The sequence below is a fragment of the Anser anser genome (assembly GCF_964211835.1).
Source record: "Anser anser genome assembly, chromosome: 25".
Taxonomy (NCBI): Eukaryota; Metazoa; Chordata; class Aves; order Anseriformes; family Anatidae; genus Anser; species Anser anser.
This window is the reverse complement of record NC_139746.1, coordinates 2,986,102-3,012,633: the sequence shown is the minus strand read 5'-3', so window position 1 is coordinate 3,012,633 and position 26,532 is coordinate 2,986,102. Positions and strand designations below refer to the sequence as shown.

Sequence of the window (26,532 nt, the reverse complement as noted above, 5' to 3'; positions counted from 1 at the left end):
TGACTGATCAGGGAACCTCATCGTTAAGTGACTAATTATTATTAATTATTATTTATTAGTGTAGCACCAGGGAGCCCTTGTCACGTTCATGTTAAGCTCCCTTGAACCTGGATCCACTCCAAATTTTCTGAAGTCCTTGAGTTTGCAAAACAGAGCTGCTGATCTCCTAGGAACAGGTCTCGGAGTTTAATACTCCTGGGACTGACAGGTCTCAAAGGAGGAGTGCTGTAACGTGTGTATTGCTTGTGGCGGGTCCTGAGAGAAGCCCAGCAAAGGAGAACTGGGAAATAATAATGCGAAAATGGTGAGCTGCAGTTAGACTTCTGCTGAACTCGGGGATGGTTGTGTGTATGTGTGGCTGCAGGCTCAAGCGCTTCTAATTACCCATCCCTAGTGATCAGATCAAATTATCTCAGAGGGCTAATTTCAATGAATTTTGCTCTCATTTTCACCGATGTAAATCACAACCCCTCTGCTGTCAGTGGAGCTGAGCTGGATTTACACCCAGCGTAACAGAGGCTGGAAAGCATCTGCACTGAACTCCTGCCAGTTCTTTTCTGAGTCTGCCTGCAGAGACTCCAGAACCGAGTGACATTGGCTTTCCTAGGCATCAAAGGGCCACTTGAAAGGCTAATTAATGTTATCTCTGTGCCAGATCAGGGACGTAAAGGACTGTTTTCTTGTCCTGATACAGCACCAACATGTGCGGTTTTACAGCCCCAGCCTGTTGGCTGCTGATTCTGCTTGCGTTCACTGTTATTTACAACCCTGTACACAAAAAGGTCTATTTTATTTATTTGTATGTTTTTGCTTCCCGGGAAGATCTTCAGCTGCGAGCTGAGTCAGCAGGATCTCTAGTCAAACGGCGAGCCTTTTTCCCTACAAGATACTGAAACCCCGTGATGTTTAGCCTGACGGGAGAGAACTTTTGCTTTCAGTGTGCCACATCACTTTGTTTCGCCTCCCATCTTTCCCTGCAAGCAGGAAGCAGCCCTCTTGAATGTAATTTCTATTGAAAGCAAATGGTGTCTATGTCTGATTAGTTCTGGCTTGAGGCTGTATCAACAAGCTCAGTGTTGGTCCTGCACTTGCAGCCTGGAATATTTTAGGGCACTTGAGTCTGACAGATTCATGTTTATTACATTAAACCATTTTATCATTGACTCGCCAAAGTGTTATTCTCCCAGCTGGAAAGAGGCAGTTAAAAAAAAAAAAAAGGCAGTTACACCTCAGTCCGAAGTGCTGACAACAAGGCCAAATCCTGCAGCCTTCACTTAGAGCCTTAGAGGGGCTAATCCTGCTCTTGTTCAGGATCTCATTCTGACCCTGCTGTAGTGAATGACAAAGCTGTGGTACGAGAAAGGCCAGGCAGGAAAGACTCCTGAAATCAACAGTATTTGATTGAGACGTGATACTGGGTAAGTGTGAACCAGCAGGTTGGGGTCTGTTGTACAGACCAGAGGCTCTGCTGGTGTTCCTGCACAGGACGGTGCAGGGGGATTGCCCTAGCTTGTCCCTGTCCCCGTATAACAGATCAGGCCCCTTCTCCTCAGGGAGCCACAGCTGTTTCATAGCACTAACATCAGCAAAACCTGTGTCAGCAACCAGGACTCTCCAGACAAAGAGGGAGCTGTGAGGGGAAGTGCTTTTGCTGTTATTTTTTTCTTTTGCTAAGCCATTTCTCGCAGCGCAACTGTACAAACACAGTAAGTCACCTTTTTCCCCCCATAAGTCCAGGGCCTCAAGGATTTTGTTTGCATTTCCTCCCTGGGGACAGGGTTTCCATTACACCAAGGCCTCTCTGCTTCACTCTGGCAGCCTACGAAGGTCTTGAAAGGGCTGGAAAATGTCCCCTGCCAGCTTCCCTTGCTCAGGAGAGCTCCCTGGCCCACACGGAGCTGGCAGTGGGCCTCAGTGTGCCGCAGAAGCCTCCGCCCTGTGGGGAATCCCAAGGGGATGAGCTGTGGGCTCTTTCAAAACAAAGGTATACATTTCAAAACATCCTGTGGAAGGGAAAATACCATCAGCAACCAGAAAACGGTTTTGAAGCAATCAGGCTGTTCCGTTTAAAACCACCCAGAGTCGGGCAGCCTCCTCCACTGTTTTTCTTTCTTGCTTAACATCTAAAAGTCTCTGAGGAATTTCCCGGTACATTTGCTCTGCTTCACCACAGGTCTCCGTGGAGTGTCTCTGTGACATGCACTGTGTGGCCTGACGCTTGACTTTGTCATTTTGCCCATCTTGTCACTCTCATAGATTAATCAGAATAATTCTTAATGTTTCCCAGAAGTAACTTCTGCCTGGGTTCTCCTACAGGTGTTTTACCAACGTTACTGGCAGCTGCGTGCCATCCCAGCAAGACAAGGGAGATCGAGGTGCTAAAAGCAATCAGAAGCGAGCTGGAAGCTAAGCATGCTAACCTAAGCTACCTGTCCAGAGTTTTCTTGTCAACAAAAGCAAAATATACAAACTCCCAGAGGAGAGACGTCCCGTATCACGGGGGGTGAGTAGTGTTTTGGGGATCAGAGGGCGAGGGGATGCCTGGAGTTAGTTAGGGCAAATGGCTGATGTATTTATCTGGAACTCCTTGGTACGTGGGGTTCCTGGAACTACGAGGGAGGTGAGTCCTTACCCTTGTTTCAGGGATGTGAGACAGCTAGAGAAGTGACAGGGGGTAGGATGGAGAGTGGCGGAGCTGAGACACGTCAGGCTTCCCGAGTTCCAAGCCAGTTCCTTGTCCATTAAACAGCACAGCCCTCCTTGGTGCCTGTGGACTGTCTTTCAGTCCAATACTCTGTTCACAGTCCAAGGCATCCTCAAATTTAAGGAAGAGACGATAAAATAGATGAAAGCCGATCAGGAACTAACATTCTTTAAGATCGCACCCAGTAACCCTTTGTTTAGCTAACCCGGTCTTTGAAGAAACTGGCTGCACATCTGAAATGCGTTTGCTCTGTAGACAGATAACTGTGAAAGTAGAACCCGGTCTCCAAAGAGCTTTAAGCTTTCTTTGAAGAAGGCAACTGACTACATGTCATGCCACATAAGGCATTAACCTTTAAATGTTATGCAGATGACTGGGGAAGGAGGCCATTTGTTACAGGAGGGGAAAAAAGAGAAAGGGTGGTTTTGGCTATGCTGCCAGGAGAGCCAATTCCCATCAGTGGGTTTGATGCATTGTTTCATAAGTAACAGTGTTGGTTTTGTACGGGAGCAGCTCTCAGAAACCGTAATGTTTAATGCAGAATGAAATGTGTTCGAGGAGAGAGAATTTTTGCAGCCAGTGAAGCAGGATGCGTCTCAGAGACTCTCTCCTTAATGCTCTCTGATTCTACAGCAAAGGCATGGTCTGCTTTGTGGTCCTTGCATCACGTGTAGGTCTCTGCACCACAGACCACTTCTGGGATATTTTTGTTTTCAAAAACTGTTGCCGTTGTGGAAAGCAAGCCAGAAAGCATACCTTGTGTTGTCCTGGGCAAGAGACATTTTGTTCTTTGGTATGTGTTCTATTGAAAACAAAAGTAATTTGTGCTAATGTAATGTGCTATTTGTGTGCAGAAAACAGCACGTGGCATTGAACGTATTGGAAACTGTAACTGTTGGTGGGATTCTGTATTTATGCTGATGTGGTGCACCAAGTTCTGAGCATAGGGCAGTTTCCCAAAGGCGATTCTCAAGACAGGCAGCGCTGCTGTGAAACTTGGTCACCACCCTCGCTGAGTCCTGTGAGCTCCCTGGGTGGGCAGTGCTGCCATCAGTAGTCCAGAAAGCATGTTGCTGCTCTGCTCTCTGCCCTTCGAACTGTGGTGTCAAATACTGTAGATGGCTCTTGTGGGGAGGAAAATTGATGCTAACGTAGATGTAGAAAGGCCTGGCTTTTGGAGCAGGGCAGAAGCCCAATAACCTAAAACAGCAGCTCCAACCGTTTTGTATGTAAGCACAGATCAGAAGCCTGTTCCTCTCTCCTGCCTCCCTACAAGACACACACATGGTTGTGTTCAGCTGTCCTTCTCTGCCCCTTTTCTCATTACCTCTTGAAATTAAACTGTGAATCCCCTCCTCCCTTCCCCTTCTCAAAGCTTTCTCTCTCAGGGCAGCTTTGCATTTCCTTTCTGTTTTCAATAGACACGTGCTTACTGCAACTATTTTATCAATGAATAGCAGTTGAAAAACTACTGGTTTTGGTGTGGTTTATCCCAACCTGTAGTAAGAGTCTGACCTTCCCGTTAGAGATTGCTCTGCTTCGCGTGCAGGAAACACTACCAGAATGTTGCTTTGCCCTCTAGCACGTTTACCTCTCTGTGGGCATTCTTGAAGCACTAGCTATTATGGCTATACTGCTCTAGCACAGCTCCTCCTAATGATAATATTTTTCCCTTCTTAAAACAACTTCAACGACCATGACTAAGTACCCAGCAGGTCAGCTGGGAATAATCGGGTTTCTGCCTGCATCTTTCAAACAGAGCGAGGCATCCTTGGGTCTCTGCATCACACACCCAGGCTTTGGGGGAATCGCCATTAATGGCTGGGAATGTGTCTTGGCTTTCCTCTTAATCTCTTATCACAAGATTAGCTAATGTCTGCAAAACCCAGGAGGATTGGGTAATGATAAGGGATCGTCAGGCGAGATGGGAAGATAAGCATTGTTCTCTAAGAAACCAGCCTCCCAAGGAGATAATTATCTCGTGCTCTCCATCAGCGCTCTGCTCGCCCCCATCCCGGAGGCCCTATGCACTGCGGCTGTTGCGCCGGGGCACAGCGAAGCAGCAGCAGGGGAGCGAGTGCCCCTTGCAACCCTACCGAGAGCTGCAAAGTCCCAGACTTCGCGTGAGGGTAGCAGCTTGTGCTGCTCGGGGCTTTGCACGGCCCCCGCAGCCCCTGGCTCCAGGATCCCAGGTACCACATGGGGTTTGAGATGACCCACTGTGTGCAAAGGACAATTGGTGTTTTCAGCCCCGCTGGTAAAAAGAAGGAAGAAAAAAAAAAACGTGTGGGGGTGGAAAAGCCCAACTCCTTTTTTCTGTGCTCTACAAGGTGCTAGAAAAGCAGAGCAAGCATCCTGCCGGATGTCTGTGTCGGTACAGGGAGCGGTTTGAGGCATTCCTTTCCATCAGCTGCTTGTAACCTGTCTCAGCTGAGTCGTCGTCGCCCACGGTGTGTGCACATTCCCAGCTGCTCCGCTGCAAAATGAGATGGGTTCCTCTAATCCGCCTCTCCCCCTGACAGTGTCTCGGGGCTCCCTGGGGCAACTATTTCTTCAGAGACGGTGTTTTGGCGAACAGTGGTTTGTATCCCTGCAAAACAAGTGCTGAGTCTCCAGCAGAGCAGGACCGCCCAGCCTAAAACTGGTTTTGAACTGTGGTGGGATGGGAAGTGGGTTCAACATTCCTCCACTTTTTGGTGTTTGCAGCGTGAGCCCCAAAGGAGCTTTGGAGGGTTGCTGGCTGCCAAACCACACCGTCTCCAGGGCAGCCTTGGGTCTGGGTCATCCCTCTCGTGGAGCCAGGGGGGACTCCAGCACGTGGGGACGCGGTGGCACAGAGCAACTGCCCGGCACCCAGTGCTGCTGCCCGCTTGGCAGCTCCTGCTCCTCCTTCCTCCTGCACTCCCGCTGCTCCGAACGTGGTTAGCTCAGATTTACACCTCGTGAGGCACCGTCTGTGCTGCTGAGTATCCATTTCATTATCTGCTTGTAATTGTTTTGTCTTCCCTGATCTTTTGTTCACCTGTGATGAGTGTACAATCAGTTTTGCTCTCTTCTGACATGAGTTACATGCCTTTTGAGCCCTGACTGATTAAACTCTCTTCCTTCTTCAAGTAAATTGGTTCCCATAGAGCTGTCCACTAGTGTGACTCCATTCAGTGTCTGAATTACATCTTCCCAGCTGACAGATGGATCGCTTGAGGGCTTTGTGGTCATTGTGCTAGCCTCAGAAGTTTGTGGATGATTATATTCCCAACCTGGTCAGCCAGCTTTTGTTTGCTGGAACTTTTCTACTCTAAATATTGGTGACTGATGCCTGGTCTCATTGTTCTCAGACTACTGGAGCCTGCTGCTGCGAGGGAACGTTGCTGTGTTATCTGATAGTTGTGAGCAGCGCGTTCGGCCCCCTTCCTGGCTGATGTTACTTAGTGCCAGCATCTGCCTCCAACCTTCACTGCCTTGCAGCAAGCAGTGGCTGCCCAGGCAGGGATGCAAACCAGCCTACGCACGTTTATGTGCAAAATAAAACTAAGTGGACTTGAAGGATGCTGCTCGAGAGACTGCTTAAAGGAGGAAGACAACATCCATAGGTGAGGTGAGGACAATGCCATGCTCCATCCCATACGGTTGTCCCATGCAGGCTGGCTGTCCCTGTCTGGCACCCTATCTGTTGGCAGGGTGACAGTTAACGTGCACAGCTCAAAGACACTTTGCCAACAGGGGTGGATTAAACTCAGCTTCATTGCTTTCAGGGGCTTCTCTGGCTCTTCCCTGGCTAGTGAAAATGTTTGGAAAGTTGGCCAGTGGGTGTATTAATTGGCTTGTGTGATATTTATTTGAATTTTAATTGGATGAGAAATCAATAGAAATAACTATTATTATGAAACTGAATAATGAAGCAGCAGTAGAATTAGTGACCCATTTCTAGCAGAAAGAAATACTTTTTTATTACTTAAAACAAGCTTAAATTAACAACTGCAGATAATGGTTCCCCAGAGCTAGATAAGGGGTTAAGGATCGTTGCTCGCAGCGATGACAGGCTACTCGCTAAAGTTGGTGAGTTATGTTTCAAGGTTATGGTTTATAGCTCGGATATATTGTCTCCAAGTGAGTGAAACTTGGTTGACTGGCATGCCAAATGACTCACAAATTGACCTGAAAAATAGCATTCCCCCCTGCAGCCCCGGTTGTGTAAATGATGTTTTGGAAACCTCCGATTGTGTGGCCAGTTATAAGATTCATCTCATTTGAAGGAGAAGTGGAAAAGATGAGTGTAATCTGGAAACAAAGGACCCTGTGCCCCCAGATTTTGGCACAGGAGCTGAGCTGCTGATGCCAGTTGAAAGGCTGCTGTCACTCGTTGCGGCTTTGGGAAGTGACGAGGTCGACACCTTATTTCGGAAAGATGTTTCTCAGCCTGGCCCTACGGCTGGCAGCGTCAGCACAGTGGAGGGGCCGTGCACGAGGAATGAGGACAAAGTTGCCCTGAAAGCTTTAATCTTGTGAAACCTCAGCCCGGTTCTCTCAGTGCCTTGAGCCTGCCTGAATATGCATTAGATCAGAGCAATGCTACCCACTGATGTTCAGGAGGTTCGGTGTTAATGGATTAGACACACGCTTAGATTAGAAGTTGAGTTTCGGTGCAGTTCTGCCTCACCAGCAGCTTTGCGGGGCCAGATGAGAATCCGTTTGTGACAAAAACCTAAAAATATCAAACAGCTCTGGCAAACTGACTGGCCCTTTATTGCGAATGATGTCGGGCCCTTCGTGGAGACATTTATCCCAGCACTGATTGCCCGTGGCCAGCCCAGTCCAGGTGCCAGAGTCCAGCTGCAGGGCACAAGAAAATCAGTCACATTTTCATCCAGATGTCACCAAGGGGAAGTTTCTTTCATGTTTCTGTCATATTTAATGGTGTCTGAGCTTAAAATAAACCTACTAAAGGCTCGGCTTCACCTTGGATTGCTGCTCCTCTGTAATCATTTACGCTGGTAAAAGTGGTGTAATTCACATTTCATTTATGCCCACGACATGGTACATGCAGCAGCAGGGGAACGTGGCCTCTTTTCTCGCTGGAACCTTTAAGGTTTCCAGCTCCGAGTGTAATTGGACACTATTACAGTGTTTTATGAGCCTTGTTTGCCTGCGCTAAGAAGAACAAAAAGTAGTTCTTAACTCAAGCTAAAAGAGCAGGGAAAACAAAGCAATTTGGGTTGTAACTTAAATTCCTAATACTAATTAAAGCAATCTGGTTTGCTGAGCGCATCGGGTAGACGTACCCAACGGGGTGATGTGTGCTCCCTGGCACCACAGCCCCAGGAACGGGCTGGGGGCCAGCTGGGAGACCCAGCCTGGGATTTCGGTTGTCTCTCTGCTTTCACCAGGGCCCATAGGCTGCATGTTACAGGTTGCTTTGCTTGGATGGTTGTTTTTTTTGAGCGAACCGTTATCCCCGCTAATATTTATTGGGGTCTGTCTCACTGTAAACATATCTGTATCGAAGCTGTTAGATATAAACCAAGTCAGGTAAATCCAGCGCAGAGGAGGATATACTGAAGAAATGTAGACTAAAGCCTGTCAGATTTATTTTTATTTATGTCGATTTCTACAAACATAAAGCAGCTCTGCTAGACTTTGAAGGAGTCAGAGAGATTCATGCTGTATTCCCCCATACCCGCAGGAGCTGCATGCAAAGCTACGCACTGGGTTTTGACAGCAAGGATTGAGCCCACAGCCTCAGGTTAAAGCTAAATTATTTGAGCAAGAGAAACAATCCACAGACTGTGGAAAACAGCTTAAAGCCACGCGTATCTGAAATATATAAAGCTTGAGCCAGAGCTTCCTGAAGCCAGTGGCATCCTTCGCTGCTTCGGCTGCCAGGAGATGACCGGTTCCCATCCCTGAGCTCTGGGGGATCCATGGAAAAGGGCTGATGCAGCCACAAGTGTGTAAGAGCCGAGCTCTCCGTTACATCCCAAGTAAGCAAACTGTCCCCGTCCTCCCTCCTTCGCCTGTGTCAGCACATGGGACAGGAGATGGATGTTCCCACAACACCCATTTCCAGTCTTTTTTCATGTCCGCAAGTAATTCCATTTCAATGGAAGACTGCTGGAGTTGTCCACTGTCCATCAGTCTGGTGGTGGGGATTTATTGGCAAGATACGGAACTATTTCTGTCCTAGCAGCTTGCAGCAAAGCAATCAGGAGTGGTTTTCTTCTCAGTCAGGTCTAAGTGGGTACGTAGCTGACTGAACCATGGCATCTCTTGGTAGCCTGGGGGTGCTTTTCTGGCCCTGTGGGACCCATCTGTAGCTGGTGCTGCTCTGGTTATTTCGTCCAGACCCAGCACTGCAAACATTTTGCATGGTGGAGCAGGAATAAAGACACTTTCCAGCAAACATAATCCTGCGTTATCTGCAGCGCCTCTGACTTTAAGTCTCCCCCTCTTAGTCTCTACTTCCTCCTCCACATCTTGAGAATTATCCAGGGGAGGAGGTGGCTCCTGGCTCCTCTGCAGCCTGGTGGCTGCCTGGCACCCTCCTGAGCAGTGGGAGCACACACAGGACTTCACTGGTCACTAGCTGGCACCCTTGTCACCTCTTCCTCGAATCCTATGGCTAATGCTTTCTTAATTTGCTCATCTGTAAAGTACTTAACATCCATCCACTGAATTATGGTTTAATTGTGCAAGCTTCCCTGATAATGCTGTTCGTTGACATGAGGCTTAGTATAAAATGTTGATTTCTTGCTTGCTGGTAATTGTGGTAATGATGCTTCGTAGTCGTAGGACAGCGGCTGTGCTTTTGAGCAGGAGTAGGAGCACTTCACATCTTTGCAGCCTGAGTGAACACAAGCAGGTAGCATTCCTGCTGTCACTGGAGATGGGGAGACTGGGGCAGGGGATAGCTAAAGCTATTGCTGTGTACTGTGGATACTGATCATTTGGGAAGAGGTCTCGAGTCCCTAGACCTCTCGAGCCTCTGAGCAACTCCAAGTTCAGAAGAAAGCAAGCTGGAGCTGGGCTCTAGCAGGGAGCGTAGCGATGGGACAAGGAGTAATGGCTTTGAACAGATGGAGAGGAGATTTAGGTTAGATGTGACGTGAGGAAGAAATCCTTCACTCAGAGCACAAAGCGCACATGGGCGTTAGGGCTGAAGATACACCTTGCTTCTGTTCTTTTCCTTAAAGAATAGAAGGAAATTACATAAAAACCATTGTTAAAAATAAACCCAGGGCACAGGATGGGAGGTGGAGGGCAGCTGTTGTGGTCCAGGGGAGCCAGCCCCAGAAAAGGGGCCCTCAGCCCCCCCCAGCCCTCCTCCTTCTTTCATGTGAGGGCATCTCCCGGGCTGCTCCCAACACAGCCGCCTTCGGGCACGCATGGGCCACTCCATCACAGAGGCCTGCTGAGGTCACAGTGGGCACCGCTGCCCCGCCTTTGCTGCGGGCCCTATAAAACATCCCCCCTGCAGCTGGCCCACCACTCGCTCAGCGACTAGCTCTTCTGGCAGCCAGCGTAAGCGGCAGGAAGACGACTAGAAGCAGAAAGGCGAGAAGCGGCCCTCCTTGGTGTGCAAGGATAGCGATGCCATCCAAAGAAGCACCAAGAAGGAATGCAGCTCACAAGATGTGTCGTGGGTTCAGGGATGGCGCCAGCAGCACAAGAGACATCAGTGCTCGAGAGACCTCTGGTGCCTGGCCCACAGGCACACATAAGCAGTATCACAGGTACCGCAGTGACGCGGGGAACAGGCCACCCCCTCAAACACCCAGCAACAGGGGGCCTGGGCCTTCCCATCGGCGTAACGGTGGCATGGGGCAAAGTCAGGAGCATCAGATAGAGAGCCGTGGGGGGCAGAGGCATGCCCATGGTACAGAACGGAGCGTGGGACCCAGGCATGGCCATAAAACAGACAGCAGCCTCAAATCCATGCGTGAAAATCAAACCAACAGTGGCATGGGTCCTGGGAGTGGAACTGGACGACCTCGTGGTTCAGCACCCTGGCCGGAAAACATTCCCAATGGAAGGCATCCCATCTGGGCAGTCCCAGGCAACGACTGGCTCATCCTTCTGCCAAGCACTGTGGAGCCCATGGAGACGAATCCACCAGAAGATGTGGAAGAACAAATGGAAGTGGATCCACCTCCACCAGAACAGACGTGGGACTACCGCAGCATGTCGTTGCTCTCTTCCATCTGAGAGCACTAACAGCGGCGCAGGAGTGCCCGCCCAGCTCCCTACTCATTGCTCAGGCTCCATCCCAAGCATTAGCTTGGAGCCACCAAATACTGCAGACGTCCCGCAGGCTTACCTGCAAGATGTCCAGGCAATAAACAACTCTTGCCAATTCTCAGAGGTTGCGTGAGTGCTTCTTTCCCATTCCCCAGCCCTTGTGCGAGAGGTGGCATCCCTTCTGCGCAGAGCCTCGAGGAAGAGCACAAGAGAGGACCCAGCTTCCTTCGGGCTGCTGCGGTGGGGTGACAGGAGGAGTCCCCGAGGGCTACCATGTGCCCTTAACATTTGTGAAAATAGACCAAGGGGTGAAAATAGTAGTGTGTGAGCGATTATAGGTGGCTAATTTCTTATATTAGGAGTGAGTTTCTGTATCTGAGTAATTGGTAATGACCGACATGGAGAAGGCTGAGGTACTCAACTACTTCTTTGCCTCCGTCTGCACTGGTAGATGGGCTTCCCAAATCTTTCATTTCCCTGAACCCATAGATGGAGGCTGGGGGATCAAAGTCCCACCCACTGTAAGTGAAGAGCAGGTTTGAGACCACATGAGGAATCTAAACAGGTACAGGTCTGTGGGACCTGATGACATGAATCCCAGGGTCCTGAGGGATCTGGCAAGCCTCCCTCCATCCGAGCTGTAAAGTCCTGGCATTTGGGCGATGTCCCTGGTGAGTGGAAAAATGGAAACGTCATGCCCCTACTCTTCAACAATTAAAGCAAGGAATTGAACAAAGAGCACTACTCTTCAACAATTAAAACAATTAGGAGACATTTCTGCTCAGAAAGAGCAGTCAGACATTGGAACAGGTTGCCCAGGGAAGTGGTCGAGTCACTATCCCTGGGAGTGTTCAGGGAAAGGTTGGACCTGGCGTTTAGGGACATGGTTTAGTGGGTGACGTTGGTAGTAGGGTGATGGTTGGACCAGATGATCTTGAAGGTCTTTTCCAACCTTAATTTTTCTATGATTCTAAGTGTTTTGTCTCCTGCCATATGCCAGCAGGATTATAAATCCTCAGGCTGAGAAGAGGCATCGCTCCATGGGGAAAGTGCCACCAGGAACGTTTTGGGGGTGAAGATCTGTAGCAAAAACTCATTCGGAGTGCTTATCTGCTCCTCTTTCGGGTCAGGCATCTGCAGACAGCTCAGGAAACCTGTGTGTGTGTTGCTGGGACTGAAGTGGTGGTGTTGTCACGTCTGACACTAATGGAGAAGACGTGTTTCTCCATTAGAAGTTTACCGATAGTGATTTCCGCTCTGCTGGTAGTTCCAGTTCCCCTGTGGTTAAATGAGGACTTTGGAGGTTAAAGTCTGTCAGGCCTGGATCAAGGTCAGGAAACCTGCATTTGATTCTGAAGATGTTAATTAACTTTGCACCACATAGAACCTGGGCATGCTTGAAAAGAAATATAGATAAATTTTACATTTAAATATTTGAATAGTGTCTATATCTTATGATGGCTGTAAAAAACCCTGTTCATGCAGGCTGCAGGAAGAGAGGAGATTTGCATAGCAGAATAATTGGTTTTGCAAATAAATCTGGTTCTTGAAATTTGTAGATTAGCAATAATATGTCTCCAGATGAGAAGGAAAGGTCATGGATGAATAAAGCAACAATTAAACTTTCAGGAGATTATTAAACTAAACACAAACCTGGCTAAATGCATATGAGAGAATGTCAATAAAGGACAGGAGTGGCCTGTCAGGACTTGCAAGCCTCCAGGATATTAATGTTACTTTGAGATCTTTTCTTCCAATGCAGCTGCTGCTCTTCTTGAAGTAACAGCCTTTGCAGATTCCTGCCTAATCTGGACAATCCATTAAATAACCCAGTTAATTTAAACCATTTAAATCCAATAAGGCTGGTATGTAATGCTATAAAACTCTAAACAAAATCCTTGGAGTATTACCACATTAACTGTTGCATTGCAGGCTCTATCCACGCCTGGTGCTGTCCAGTAGGTGCCTTGCAGGAAAACGAGGAGGTCTCAGCACAGACTGCACCGAGGAGGGGAAATACCGAGGCTTTATAGAAATGTGAGTTTTGTTTTGAATCTGAATGGGGAAAAAAAAAATAGTAGTATTTTCCAAATGGGCCATGAAATAGGTCTTTTATGACAGGGAGAATGAAGGTTGGGGGGAAATTCTCATTTCAGAGTATTGAAAAGTTGGGTCCAGAGCACTCAACTTTTCTTTGGAGCTTTCAGAAAGATCCTAAAATGAAATGTTCCTGAAATGAAAAACTTCCTTTCATGGCACTTTTTGCAAAAGTTCCTCCGGAAAGGAGAAAAGAAAAAAGAAAAGAAAAGAAAAAAGAAAAGAAAAGAAAAGAGTCCCAAACATCTTCTGAGGAAAAAATCCTGCATCCCCCTTTTCTCCCACATCTCTGCCACCACACAGCACAGGAGGCACTGGGCTGACCGTGCTCCAGGCTTGAGAATCTGCATCTGAGCTCCTTTACACCACCCTGGTTCTGCAGGAAAGGGGCTGCATGTGGCGATGATGGGCGAAGACCTTGTCCACCTTCTCCTGCCTCAGAGGCTTAAGAAGATCAGAGTTCCTGATGCCCAGCAATGCTCCTGCTTTGGATCTCCTGTGCTCCCAAGCGTGGCACGTTGAGGACCAAGGGGCAGTGCTGCCGAATCACTTCCCTTCGGACAGACAGACAGAGGAGCTGTGGCTGGATGTGTGGACACATCCCCATCCAGGAGGGAGAGAGGTCAGGGCCTCAGCTGGCAGTGGGAGCAGAGGGAAGGAGAGCTTTCCACGCCTGTTTTTCTCTCTCCTGAATCTCAGGAAAGGGACAGGAGTTAAGACAAAGTAGAAATAAAAGTCCAGGGGAATTTTGGTGGACAGAGGCCCAGCCCTAACTCAGCTTTCCCTAGCTTGGTGCCACTGGAGCTGCCTCTTCCAGGCATATTCTGCCTCTGAATGTCAGGCCGGAATGCCCCCCGACCTGTGAAATGGCTGCCTGTTGCCTGGTTTCCAAGCAGCTCATCACCCTCGCTTCTCTCACGTAGACGCAGAGCGCTGTAGCTGGCTAAAAAAAGCAACACACACACAGGGAGCCCTTCATCCAGAAACAGAGCCCAGGCATGAAACAACCCTGCCAAAACAAAACACACCACCACGTATCTAATTTTCCCTTTGGGAATCGTAGAGGAGTCACATATGACAGACATGAGTCATATCGCTTTGTGCGGGTCTAGGAGATGCTCAGATATTACCTTGAGGAGGGCAGGTGAAGGAATTAGATGGAGCAATAACCGTAATGCAGCACTCCTCTTTGCTAGCTCCGAGGGCATTTTACAAGGGAAGACAGTGTCGGCGTGCTTGTTTTAACAGGGACAGGGAGAGGAGGCATTAATTCTCCAAGGCCACACGGCCTCCTGTGTCAGAGCAAGGGTGAGAGCCTGGGGCACCCGGCCCTGCTCTGCGCCCGGGGCCACGCTGCCCCAGTCGTGCTCTTGACATTGGCGTTATTGCCTGAGCGAAGGACAGCGAAAACCCACAGGCTCAGCCTGTGAAAAACGTGATCTCTCTTCTTTAATTACACACACTGCAAATCAGTGGGGAATACCTCCCCCTGCTCCTTAGGACAGGAGCACGGCCACGTAGAGGCTCGTTCGGGGCTTTTCATTCCTTGAAATGATTCATTTGTATGTAAAATCATATTAGCCTTTATTGGTTCTCTCCACAGACCCTCCCAGCGCAGACAGATCTAAACCTTGAAGTGCCATTAATCTTTGGTGTGCTCTGCCCGCTCTTTCACATGGTACTTTGTGGCTGGTGACCTTCAAGCAGAGGATTTTTGTTGTACTCTTTCCCCAGGAGCCCTGGCAACACCTGCAGCAGCTGGTGTTAATCTTCCCGGAGTGGGAGGGAAGCGGGGGGGTCCGGGCTCCTTCACGTGTATTGACAGCTGAATGCCAAGCTGCTTTTTTTCCCCTTGCAGGAGATAATTGCTGAGAAAAGGCCAAGTCCTGGCATAGTCGGGAGGGTCAGGCAAATTCCTGCCCAAGTTATTGTCTGAGCTGATGGCGAGCAAGTCGGGGCAGCCCGCGAAGGTTGTGTTTGTACAGCGCCTGGCACAGGGGGGCCCACCTCTGCCCATGGCTTGGAGGCACCATGGTGATGATAAGGTGAGGCTGAGGCCTGATTTTGGGGAGACAGCAGCTGGAAACTCAATCCTAACTGCTGCAGAGCTCTGACCTCAGGCCCGTAGCCTGCACTCAAGCATCAGTACAAGTCCCATGAAATTCAGGTGCATCGGTAAATGGGCACATTGGTGTTAGGTGCCACTGGCTCTTCAGAAGAGACCCTGGTACGTGTCGCGGTTTCCCCAAGGTCAAGGATGCCTTTTTGAGGTTGTTGGGGCCATAACAGCCTCAAGCTGAGCCAGGAGAGGTTTAGATTAGGTGTCAGGAAGTATTTCTTCTTGGAAAGAGTGGTTAGGCATTGGAACGGGCTGCCCAGAGAAATGGCGGAGTCACCATCCCTGGAGGTATTTAAGAGACGCGTGGACGAGGTGCTTAGGGACGTGGGTTGGTGGTGTACTTGGTAGCGTTAGGTGCTGGTTAGACTTGATGATGTTGTGGGTCCTTTTCAACCTAAATGATCCTATGATTCTATAATCAACCCTCATGAAGAACAGCTTACCCTGGCAGGTGTGATGGAGCTGAAAGCAGCTCTGGAGAGCAGGGTGCTGGGGGAAGGCAACACAGGAAGGAAATCCTAAGCAGAGCTTGGAGTGTCTTGTCCCTGCGAGGCTTGGGGAAAGCCTGCTTGCAAGGCTCTCCTGCTCAGTCCCTTCTGGGGTGGTTTCTCTAGTGTGTAGTAAGGGTTGAGCTGACACTTCAGCAGTTTTCCTCTTTGTAATGTCTGCCACCCCTGCTCAAATATCTATTTTTGCCCTGTCACTTGGGGTTTAACCTCGTAGAGACTTCTGTCTCTCTGTCAGATTGGACTTGGATTGGCAAGCAAGTCCAAAATGACGGGGAGAGGTGTATAGGTACACGTATGCGAGTGTGCACACTGATCATCTAAACCTGGTTTGATAGGAGACCAGGCTAAATTTAAATCTATCAGGCAATTCGCTGGCTGAAGTGAAACAGGTGACGAATTGGAAACTTGCTGTTTTGGAAGGAGGAAAGTTGTATTCTTGCTGCTCATGTCAAATCACATTACATCCCCCCCACCTCGTGTTGACACAGGGAGCAACACAGGACACTCTAGGCCCGCGTTGTCTGCCAGACGTGTCCTGCCTCCCCATTCCTGCCCTCATCGATCGTGTCTTTGCGGGCCTGACTCAAGTTTACTGCGTCACATTGAACCTTTGCAGATGCCAGAGCCCTGGTGCTGCTTGCAGAGAGGAGCATGCTGTCTGTTTGAATTAAATTCAAGCTATTGCAGCTCTCTGTTTTACTCAGGCAGGATTGATCTTTTGTAGGGGGTGCCGTGGGAAGCAGAACGAGATGCTTGAGTCTCTTATCACTTGGACCCGAGGAAAGCACGAGTCACACTCAGAAACTGATGATGCTACACCAGGCTTACTTTACCCTTGCCAAGAACAGGAGCTGGCCTCTGTATTAAAGACACTTAAGGAGTCGCTGCCTTCAGAGAGGTGCGGTTGTACGGAATTATTCTGTGCAAGGAGAAAAATGTTCCCTTAATTTGCTTCCTGAGCTCTTACAGTGGGATGTAGAGGCAGAAACCTCCATCCTGTCTGAAGAGCTCCTTTCAGGAGCCACCCTGTGAATCAAAGCTGTTCAGTTTTATTCCCCTTCTTAAACTACGGGGGATCTGGAGTCCTTCTTCTTTTTGCGATCGCTTGCCACTGTCTGTCAGGCTTCAGAAGCTAAAGAGAAAAGGGGATTTTTTCCCCTCGGCCCTTGGGTGAGAGCCATCAAAAAGTAAATGAGGCAGTGACGGTGACAGCGAAGGTGTCGGTGCCTGCTTGGGGAGCGCCTTGAAGCAGCACTCAGGTGTGAGGCAGGCGATGTGGTTACGAAGGTGTTGTGCTCCTAGTCCCTGAAACCCACCTGGGGTCATTCAGAAGGGACCCACGCAGAGCCCCCAAAAATCAGAGGCTGCTTTTAGAAATGTTGGTGTGTGAACGGCCGGTTACTGTATGCTACATTTGCATCAGCTGGGAAACCATAAGGAGGTTTTCATAACCATCATTAGGAATTTGCTTTAGGAAAAATATATTGAGAGTCGTTGTGGCTTGTTAGATAGCCAGACTGCGAGACAGCTGGGCTGAGGGCAGCACTGAAATTGCTCTTCTGGCTAAGGACTGCAGCTGAGTGAGACTTCTAATTTGTTTCGTGGCTTTAACTGGAGGGAACCGAGGAGTGATATATTGGGGGGAGGCCACCTGAAACGAAGTTTTTCCATTATCCCTTGCCAAAGCAGGAGTAGAAGTAATTAGACTCAAAGAGTTGTATTTGTTCCACACCAAAGCAAAACTTTCTGTTGCTTTTCTGGATGCATTTACCCTGTTATTCCAGTTCTAAACAAAATGCCTTTTTTTTTTTTTTTCCAAAATGCAGTATTGAGAAGATTTTGTTCTGAGTTTTTCAAAAGAGGATTTTTCCCATAGCACCAGTTTGACCCATCCTTTCTTTTCCTGAGGTCTTCCCTTTCCTTGTATTCTGTTTTCTCTTTTGTATCTGGGTAGGAAAGCAGTGCCAGACCAATGTCAGGGCATTTCGTGTCAAGGTTATGCTCCCCCTGTCCCTCTCTCTGCCCTGTGTGTGACATTCCCTGCTAACCTCCTTAGCTCCTGGAAACCCCAGGAGGTCATACAGCCTCTTCCCAAACTGGCGAGCACGTGCTGTGACCGGGGAGGTGCTTTTGTGCTGGTTTCAGCGAACTGGGTTGGCCCTGGGGCAGTGTCCCCTTGCCACGGCTGGTGGCAATCCACCACTGCTTGTCACTGGACTCCTCCTTACCTTTCTCCTTCTTTATGTTTGCAAAACTACGGCAAAAGCCCGGTGTTGTGACCCGGAGTGTTTTGCCTGGCTGTCGGTGACAGCAGGTTTGACAGCGGAAGGGCTGGAGCACGCATTGCTTCTGCTTGAGCTAGCAGAGTGGTAGCGGGTGACTCCTTTGAAGAGCGTAACAGCCTGCCAGGGAAATGGGTGTCGGGGCTCCGGATCGCTGCCGATCCCAGGCACTTCATTCTCCATTGCACACCAGCAGGGACGGGGGAACGTGCGGGCAAGCCCAGGAGCCCAGCTTGACTGTATCGCCGAGGAGAGCTCGAAGTCAAGGATCATCGTCTAATTAGTCCATGCGGCGCGTAGCAGGGTTATTTTTATCTCGAGCCCTTCAAAACATACATAATCGTTCCACCTTAATTCTTTCCAAACTTGGTCTCTATGGAAACCCTAATATAAACGACTGCTCCTTTCATTTCTGCACATCTGAGCTGCGTTGCAGGCTCCCTCGGTGTGCATGTGGCCATTCATGCACATGTGCACACACGCGCGCGCGGAGTGGCACCAGGCTGATCTGTATTCTTTGCTGCCGGCCTTCCTCTCCACCCTTCAGATAATAGCACTTGGGTTTTATTTCTTCCAAGCACCGCGTGTTTAGATCTGCAAACCTCTGAGGAGTCTTTGTCTCTGAACCGCAGGGAGGTGGGGGTGGGAGGGAAGCCAGAAACCTTCGCGATGCTCGTGTTGATGTTCAGCCTGCTCCTGTGGGATTTGGGGCAGATGCCTGTAGGATGCTGCCTATGGCTCCCTCAGCTTTATGAATGGAGTTTAGGGTGTGGAAAAGCCACTTTTTCTAATAACCCTCTTGTATTCAAAAGCGTTTGTTACCGGTTTCTCCAGGTTTTGCTTATGAACACAAGAGGGCCACGTTTAGTGGAAATAAAAAAGGCTGGCAGCAGCTTTGCAAAGGGAAAAGAGGAGGCTGGGTGTAAGAAGCAAGCTGGGAGCGCTGCGCTCTGCAGCTTTGCGTAGAGTTTAATGCATGTGGCTCCGAGCCCGTCAGGCTGGGGGAGGATGCAGTGCCCAGCTGATGCTCAGCTGCATCTCAGTCACTTCAGCATTAGCCCCCGCTGCCCTTCTGCTGTTCTGCCTTCTCTTAGCCCCATCATAGTGGTAGATGAACCCCTCTCGGGTTTAACACACTTATCGTTTCCATTCTCTGCAGTGGAGAACTGGAGCACAGGCGGGTTGCAGATTTGATCCACTAAAGGACGTAGTGCTTCAAAGTTAGCCTCAGCACATCGTTTTTAAGCAGCTGACTTGTGGATAGGAATCCACAATAGCACTGAAGTGCCTCAGCTCTCACAATCAGGCCCTGGAAGGATTTTCCTCTCCAGTGCAGGAAAATCTCTGCTTCTTGTAGAGCCCCATCTCTGGGTTGGGACAGCTGAGACGTGAAGGTTATGGCTGGTATGAAGGAAGGGGAATTGACCCTGGGTGCACAGCCTGGGGAATTCACCTCCGGGGCAGGAGGCTGTGCACCACTTCAGCATGGTGCTGGGCACACCAGCACCGCACGGCGAGAGCAGGCTCCCGGGGGGCACAACCTCCCCTCCTCTGCCCTCTGTGAAGTATCTGCCTGCTGCAACCAGGCAAGAAGCTTACTGGTGAACTACTGGGTGTGTTAATGTGCTTTCCTGTGCCTTCTGGAGCGCTCCTTACTTCCCCATACGTCCTAACGTGGAGGGATGTCACCAGGGAGCAGAGCTTCACCATACACCCCCAGTCCAGTAACACTCCTGGTAATGCAGGACGTTGCTGAATGCCCCGTTGGTGGTGTTAAGAAGCTGGTTGGGCTGCAGGTGGGAGAAAACCCACAGAGAACAAAACAGATCCGAATGCCTTTGAGCAGTGCTGAGGGTTATTGTCCTCCAAGGATGGCCGTCTTTCTTCTAAGCACTCCTCTTGGAAGCACTTTGCTAATTCTCTGCTTCTCCCCTGTCCTTCGGCCCCTCCAGGCCAGCTGAATGGCTGCGGGGTGTCGAGGCTCCCTCACCAACCTCATTGTTGCGATCTCCTTTGAAAAGGATTCAGAGCTGCTCCACCAATTTTAGCTCAGCCCTCAATTCCGTGTCCTATTTGCTGTCAAGTCCAGAAGGACCCGGCTACCACCACCCCCAGAAGGATGACAGTGAGGAATCTGGCCCGCTCCTGCAGGCAAGAGGCTTGTTCGCACGCTCGGTATAAAAGGCAATTTCATTAGTTTGCAGCCCTGGCTGGGAACCAGAGCTGGCACCAGAGATTGTTTTTATGAATAACACTCTGGCAAAACAGAGCTGGTAGCAGCTTGGGTGGGATATATATATTTAATTCGTCCCCTTTCATTCTTGGATTGGCAAACTGGCAGGTTGCAGAGCAGTTGCGTGTCTCTCGCTGTGTGCTGTGAGTCACAGCAGCGCTCGGGGTGCCCAGCACGTGGCCGGGGCTGCGCTCCTGTACCTGCACTTCCTGACCAGGGCACAGCGTGAAAGACTAGCAAAGGAGAGATCTTCAAGAAGCAGATAACACTGGATGCACTTCAAATTGCCTTGGCTTAACCCACTGGGCTGTAATGGGTTGGTTTTCCCTGCAAAGCCCAACAGAGCTCGTAGCTTTTTGTAGGCAGGCAGCGTTTGGTCTTCTACACGGTTAACGAGAAACTGGAATAATGATGCTGAGTACTTCGTAGAGACGTTCCACGTCTCAGCATGAACTGTTGGGCTGTGTTAAAATATCCTCTATTGTGCCTGGTGTAGTGCTGTCGCAGGGGTGTTTGGGCAGCACCCAGAAATCCCTGCTTGCATCTTGTTTTCCGTTGTGAGCACAATGCTGCTGCTGTCTGCTCTACAGAAGCACGGCAGAGGTTAAACTTCATTGCTTGAGCAAATAGCCTGTTACTCAGCTTCTGCTGCTGCAGCAGGCTGAGTATCTCGGGCTGAATCAACTTTTCCAAGCTGCCAGAGTGATTTAGGAGCTCACAGGCGAGTTCACAGAGGGCAGGAGGTTGTGTACCATCGCCTTTGTGGAGTCATGCTGCAAGGCAAGGTATGTTAGCTGAGGTTTAAAACCACCCAGGCACAGCTTCACAGCTGGCAGACTGGGGCTAAGGCTCTTCCCTGGCCCACGGAAGGGGGGAACCCAGCACAACTCTGTTCTGGCTACATAAACAGGCCCTAATCCCACAAAAGCCCTGTCAGCCACAGCAGGATTTTTCATTCTGGTCTCCGGTGGAACAGGGCTCTCACTGAAGCTGACTGGAAGGTTTTCCTTCCAACAATCTTATTTTGAGTGAAAAAAATGCTGTGCAGTCTTCTCCATGGTGGGCAAGGCAAGGTTTGTTAATTTAAGCTTAAGTAAGAGGGGAAATTAAGGTATGCAATGGGGAGAAGCTCCAGCAGATGAGAAGGCAGGCATACCGGACAGGTTCAGTGGTAGGCAATGGGGTTGGGCCCCACGGCTCGAGGATGCTGCTGAGCCCTGGGAGTCTGGTCTGTCTCGTGGGTTTGTCCCTGGCTGCAGAGATGAAGCACTTCACAAGGTGACTCGTTCACCTTGAGCTGGAGACAACCCTCCTTGCTGCTCTGCTGGAGAAACAGGTAAAGACCAGTGGCCTTCCCTTAACAGTTAAGATGATATCACTCGCTAGAAACAGCATCCAATTTCCTGATCCTTTGTTTGAACAACAAACAAATAAGATACGAGTGCTGCAGCTACAGGCACATCTTCTTCATAAATATCAAGAGGCACGAGGCTCTTGCTCTAAACACCTAACTCTAAATAATGCTTCGAGCTAGAGTTGTTACCCGCTACCTTGAATACAGCCCCACTCCATCAGCAGGTTAAAATAATAACAAATAAAACACGGAATTATAGCTGTGCAATGCTCGAAAATGAGCCTGTCACTTTGTGTCTGGGTTGGAAATCAATCACCAAGTCTTCGAATCAGGTTCTGCTATTAAGGTCTGGAAGCAGGAAAGATTAAAGACATGTCCATGAAAGGCTCTTTCTGCAGGTATGCTGATCTTCCCCAATTTTAAACAGATCTTTTTTCTTTCCTTAGCCATGGTTTCTGTCATTGCCTTCCAAGCTGGTGTCCTTTTGGGCAATTATTATTAACTATTACATGTTAAAAGGATCTGTTTCACATATAGGCAGGGACGAGGAGATGACATTGGTTTGACCGCGTGTAGATGGTATAAGAGCCATGTGCAAAAGCCCTGGTCTGCTTTGCAGCAGCAGGCTGGAGGACAATGAAGCCCTGGAGGTTGTAGCATCCTCTCCAACAACTGCAGTTCTCTTGCCTGCATCCCTTCTACCATCTCCTCTTGGGCTTCAGAGCCAGGTCTGCAAAAGGTTTGCCTGGAGAACAGAAGCCCAGCCAGAGCTGTGTTGTGTCGGGGTACAGCAGTGCACTGGCATGCTGAAAGCCGTGTTCCACACCCTTCCTGCAGCATTTTGGTGCATTCCCTGCAAAAAGCATTTGGACTCCACGGCATGGGAAACAAACCTAGGGCCAAGCGCTGCACTTACAGGGATCCAGCACCTCGCCGGCAGCAGTTCATCACGGATCCATTTGGCACCATAGCCTCTTACTTTCTTCTTCTTCTGGCTGCTTCACAAAGGCTGCTCCGCTCCCATCACGCTGCAGCTGCTGTGGCAGAGGATGGGGATGCTTCGAAGCCAGCGGAAGGCCGTTGAGCTCTGGGCAAAGGGGCTCCCGTCTCCTTGACTGACAGTAATTACCGCTCGCTGCGCCGGGGGTGTTGCGGAGCGCTTGCTGGAAACGGAGACAGGGCTGTGCACGCCTCAACAGGTTTCTCCATTTAAATATCTTTTAAGCTTTGAGAGCGGAGTGCTTTCTGCCTTTACCTCTCCCTCCCCCTCCCCTTCCCCATTCGGGTGCTTTGAAAGAGTTTTGTTTTAACTAAACAGCGTTTTACATTTCATGCAGAACCATCATGTATTGCGCGTTTGTTTTCCCTCCACCGTGACAGGCTCTGACATTATTTTGATGAGAAGATTTCTCAGCATTTTGAAGCGATGTTCAGTCTTTCCTTGCTTGGGGTTGCTTTTTAACCCTCTGAGTTGCAGCTGCCTGGAGGAATCTGCCAAAATTTGGGAGCTGCCAACAGAAAAATTTCCTTTTCCTCTTCAGTTACTGCCCCACACATTGCCTGTGAGGTCTTGTCCACACAGAGGAATCATGTGGTTATGCTGGATGGGTTATCCTGCTGTAGAGATGCTGGATTAGCAGCTTGCAGACTTGAATTTAGTTTGGAATAAGAGTAAATCTTTGCCATGCAGGCAAATCCTCACAGAGACACAGAGCCTGTCCGCAGAAGATAGGAGGACAACTCCTTTGACAAATAAAAGCAAAACGTTTCCTCTCTTGGCAAAAGGATCCAATATAAATTGCTTCTGCATGGCAGGGGCAAAGGTGCGTGAGGGGCTGCTGGGCTGGGCGTGCTGGGGAAGGGGTTTGGGGGCAGGCGAGGGCAGAAGCGTGTGTTTTCTCGTGTCTGATTAACCTAAGGATGCCAGCAAAGTTGTCTTGTGAGTGTAAATGCAAGGACTGGTTTTGGAACAGGTTTGCAGCCTAATTTTACACCCAGATGCCTGATCCTGTAACGTTTCCCCTGTAGCAAAGTTCCCCCGTGGATGAAGTTGCCTGGCACAACTGGGTGCCTGAGAGACGCCTCCAGGGCCCATCCTCACACAGCCGCTGGTGCCCAGGGCTTGGCGCTTCTGTTCCCATCTGCTGCCATCCAACTTGTGCCACTCTGCATCCAGCAGGTCCTGATTACCACAAGGACCCCATCAGCGTCTTGAAATGTTCCCCAGCGGTCCCTGAAATCAATCCAAACCCCATTCACAGGCTTCATCAAACTGTCAGCTGTCCTAAAAACCTGTTTGGGATCGCAGGCAGGGTGTCCTGCAGCCAGCTACCCTGCCAGGAGCTGCTGGAAGGCGAGCATCCTCCCAGCAGTGCTCTGCCGCTGTGAACTCAGTTCCCCAGGCCTTGATTGAGCTCTCTAATTTAATTCTGGCTTCCTTTGGGGTGGGGAAGAAGTAGGGGAGGAAGAGGGGGAAGACAAGGAAGGTGCTTAGAGATCAGTAGCAGTGTTTTGTGCTGGAAATTGGAAGCTTTTCAAAACCTTCCAAAAGAGCTTAGAGGAGTCCGCAGGTAGGACGTGCTTTTAAATTTCCTGGCATCACTTAATCATTAGCTGCATCCAGAGGGAATTAAATAACGTCAATCAACATAAATTATTCTTCATGGGAGCATCAGCAGTGTGGGCAGTTTTTATTGTAACTTAAGCAGGAAATTGAAATATCAGCATCAGAGTGTGAAATACGCCATTGCAGTGAACTGTTCTTCATAAAGCAAGGGGAGAAATGTAAAGAAGATTACACACTATTAGTCCCACTAGAATTTTGCTCTTAATCTGCCTTAAATTGAAAAATTGTTTGCAAGTCTTAGCAGTTTCCTCGTGCTATAAAACAGGGGGTGTCACAGGCATGCGGGACCCAGGAGGGATCCCCAAATTGTTAGGACCTGAGGGGCGCTTTGGGGAGGCAGAATTAGGGGTCTGGACACAAGGGGATGGTGTGCTGGGTGGCACGTGGCATGAGGCAGCAGGGCTGTGCCTCCTTGCATCTCCCATCTTCGCTCAGCACCTGACTGCCCAGCGCATCTCCGCTCCTTTCGGGCCCCAGAAACACATCAGATCTCTTGAGAAGGCAATTCTTGAGCCCCATCACTGACGTTTGGTTCAATTTGAGACACTTGGATGCACAACTGAATTGAATTCCTAATATTTTAGATGTGGGGAGGGATCTTCCTGTCAGAACAAGGGAATGACATGTGGTAAGTACCCAGGGAAAGAAAATTCCAGGAAAACATCTTCCTGGCTCTGGTGGATTGCTTTGTTTCAATTGCGCATAATCATTTCACCCGATAATGTTGAAAGATTTCATTTGGGCTTTTGATTGTATTAAAATATTAAACATGGAATGTAAAATTATAATAAAACGTTAGCATTAATATTTTAATACAATCCAAAGGTTGAAACAAAACATTAAAACTGCAGAGGAAACGTAGGGTGGAGAAGGCCGCTTATAGACAAGGGGGATTTATGCACATCAGCAGCCGTGTCTGTCTTCTCCGCATTGCAATTATCTTGACGTGCACACTCTACCCATTGCCTGAGCGTGCATGCTGCTTGCTTGCCTCTTAATCTGAGCCGTTTCCCCTTTCCTTAGACTCAGGAAGAGGCTCGGGCACGAAGGAGAAAATGTGCCCTCACTATTTTTGTAAATGAATGACTCTTGATCTTTAAGTTCACACCAAAGAGACAGACGCACGCGGAGGCCCTGTGCTCCAGGGCACCATGAAGAATGTCACTGAGCTTGGGACTCACGGAAGAAGAAATCTCCTTGCAGGGAGAAAGTTTATGTCGACAGTATGTCAAGAGGAAAAGGAAAGAGAAAGAAAAGACTCTGGGGGGTAATTTTTATAGCGTGCATTGAGAGAAGAGACAAACCTTGAAAGCTCCCATCAGTTGATGATCTGTTATTGCTGTACAGCTCCTGTTACCTTTCTGCTTGGAAGAATATGAATGGTTTCAGAGCAAATGTGGGCATAATGTTATTTACCAGGCTTGGCCTTATTAGGGACATTCATTCTCTTGCTCATAACCTGCCCTTTTATTTTGAGGGGAGCCGGGACGTGGATGGATGTGTGATGAGGTTATTTGCTCTGCCTCAGGTGTTGTCAGCAGTACCTCTGGGATCTGGGGATCTGCTTCTGGAGCACCAGTGCAGTGGTGGCACACAGAGCTGGAACAAGTGTGCACGACCCCACAGGCCAGTGAGGAATCAGAGCTGTCTTTCAGATTCTCACAGTCACCCACAGGAGTTTTGTTTTCGGTCAGAAATGGGACTGTAAGGGGGGGCAGGGGTTCAAACAGGAGCTTTTTCTCTTAGGTTTTACCAGTTATAACTGGCTCTGTGTTGAGCTGAAGTGAAATATGCACTGAAGCTCAAGACTGCTTGGATGGGTTGAACCAATGAGCCTTGAATCTCCCCTTTAAGTGTTCAGTGCTAACAGCGTTAAGTCTTATATTACCGGGTAGAAGATTAATGGGTTGTAGAAGCCTAAAGAAATTTGCCTCGAATGTTTCAGACACGGAGTTTGTGGTCATGGATTTTCTAATCTTTGCCATCTGCCATCCTTGGCCCAGGTCTCCTGGTGTGGGTCAGAGCCTCACAATTTTTCTGAAATCTCCAGTCAAAGCCTGCAATTTTGGCCTCTTGTTCGCTCAGAGGCGAGCTCCGGCCATGGAAATGGAGCCTCAGAGAAGCATCGCACTTGGCGATGGAGGTTGATGCCCTATTTAACTCCCGCTGAGGAGATGGCTTTGAACAGGGGTCTTCTTTTGACCTCTAGTTGTGCCTGTAATGTTTTGTTCTCCAGCCAGTGACTGATGGGTGAATAAAAGTCTTGTGAAGTCCCCAGAGCCCCAGAGAAGCAGGTATCTTTAAACCAGAGCTACAGACCCTCACGGCAGGCTCTCAATGAAGTGCAGAGGAGGGGTGGGAGCGAGGGACATCCGA

General features: G+C 49.3%; 1 long non-coding RNA gene across 7 annotated transcripts in view; it reads left to right on the top strand.

Moving 5' to 3' along the window:
• Nucleotides 1-26,532, top strand: part of LOC310886576 — a 68,625-nt gene that overhangs the window by 22,929 nt on the left and 19,164 nt on the right. Inside the window, exons 5-7 of one of the 7 annotated variants that reach the window (XR_014575366.1) lie at nt 2,317-2,503; nt 12,869-12,973; nt 13,416-14,622. This is a non-coding gene — a long non-coding RNA (uncharacterized lncRNA). The other 6 variants (XR_014575365.1, XR_014575367.1, XR_014575368.1 and 3 more) reach the window with 6 other exon arrangements.